At 41.0% G+C, this 2,053-nt stretch overlaps 1 non-coding gene across 1 annotated transcript; it reads right to left on the minus strand.

Moving 5' to 3' along the window:
• Positions 1–606: 606 nt before the first annotated feature.
• Trnak-cuu (transfer RNA lysine (anticodon CUU)) lies at positions 607–679 on the minus strand. The gene has a single exon. It is a non-coding gene; the product is annotated as a tRNA-Lys (tRNA).
• Positions 680–2,053: the final 1,374 nt, after the last annotated feature.

Raw genomic sequence — 2,053 nt, forward strand, 5'->3', positions numbered from 1 at the left:
ATTTTCAAATCAATCCCCCAAAACAGTTCTCCCTAGCTGACCTAACTACCCTTCCTAACCATATCTGTACTGCTTTACTATATGTATACGAAAAGAAAAACACTCCACCCCATACATAATTACCTATCCTTTTCTTCCCACCCTTTCCCATCAGTCATTACAATTTCACTATTTTACCACCTAAACGTAACCACTATACGTGTCAAGAGGAGATATCAGGTATCGCCGTTGCTATAAAGGAGAAAACACCAAGACCCCCTGCGAGTGGGTGGGAGGGATGACAGTAATCATTTGTAACATTTAAAACACTCTCATTTCAAATGAAAATCTAATTATTTCTTATAATGGAGATTTTCTTTTCTTCCTCACAAATAATTCACGATATATGCGTAACATATTCTTTAAACCTACCAATGACGGTAATCTTGCAACCTTGGCTCAATAAAAAATTTAATTTTCAAAAGAAAATAACAGTAGGGCCTATGCCCATACATACTCCCAGCCAAAGACGCACACATACCAATTAGCAATTCGCATACGATGGATAATATACATGTAATTCCCGAGGGGAATAAGAAAGAAAGAAAGAAAGAAAAAAAAAAATTGCGCCCAATGTGGGGCTCGAACCCACGACCCTGGGATTAAGAGTCCCATGCTCTACCGACTGAGCTAACCGGGCTACACATCTGCTCAGGCTAGATACAAGTTTATAAACTTCACTTAGAAGAATTTTGACTCGGACACTTACAAAATATAGTTAATTTCATTACTATGCTACTTTGTCACTTCAGTGGAAAATAACTATTGTTTTCAAGCAAATATGAAGACATTTTAGCACTCAAATATCTATGGTATCATGTTAAAAACTACATACAATCGGTTGTGCCGTTCATAGTCCCACATATGCATATAGCAGTGACGTTGACTATCAGGTCGTGAAAGCTGAAACCGCGCGACGACTGCTAGTAGTTGTACGTGTTTCAGACCCCTACGTGTTTGATGTGTATAGTAGCGTGGGGTACCCAAAGAGATTTTTCTCTTCCAGTCATAAACTGGGGAAAATCTCTTTGGGGGTACCGAACGGCGGCGACGTAATCAAAGAGTCAAGCGCACGCAGTGCGCTCACTGCGTGCGCTTATACTCTTTGGACGTACATTTGTACATATACTCTGCCAATCCCGCTCGCCTGCCTGGTATCTGATCCTAGCGCCTTTATAGTTTTGGAGCTACTCGCCTACTAGTAGGACTACTTCTTGATACCACTCACTAAGATGGGGGTTTTCTGCAGTAAGATTAATTAGAGATTATACAGTTGTACAGGGTACCGGTACCGGTACTAAAGCAGTGGTGTACTAGTGATCACTGCTACGTTGTCTACGACAGGCAAAATCGTGAAATCGGCCCCACCGCAGCGAAGTGTGCGTGCATCCGTGCGTAAGAAAGCGGGTTAGATTTCGGTTTACTCTAAAGTTACCGTTAGTAGGGTTGTATTTACTGGTTAAATTTAATAGTCCAGGGACATTAGGAAGTCCTTCCAATAATAAAAGGAAGAAAGAAAAGAAAGAGCAAGGGAAAAACATGCTATGTCGTGGAAATCGGCCCGCCACGAGAAGGAAGGATACTCTTACTGTACGTGAAAGAAAAGCCCAATGCTATTTAACATGGTATGTCACACAGTTCAGTGGGGCTGGATTCATGAGCAAGCTTGTAACAGCTTGTAATACAATGTAGAAGGTTCTGAGTATGCCCGTGCGACCAACCAAGGGAGCCTTGGTAAGACAAATAAAATCTCTCCGGTAGGGGGTACATGTATATGGGTGGGTACCATGTGAAGGCTTAAAGAGCAAGTCCACCTTCGTACACACGTGGACTGAGTGAATGCAGCTGACATTGTATATTATCAACACATCAGTGAAAGTTTGGGGAAAATCGGACAATCCGTTCAAAAGTTATAGGCATTTTCAAAGGGATTGTACAGTTCGGTTGAGATAGGGCTTCATGTTTCCAACATATTATGTTTTGATTATGATTTTTTTTTTTTTTTTTTTAAGAT

The sequence above is a fragment of the Diadema setosum genome, chromosome 14 (assembly GCF_964275005.1).
Source record: "Diadema setosum chromosome 14, eeDiaSeto1, whole genome shotgun sequence".
In the NCBI taxonomy this organism is placed as follows: domain Eukaryota; kingdom Metazoa; phylum Echinodermata; class Echinoidea; order Diadematoida; family Diadematidae; genus Diadema; species Diadema setosum.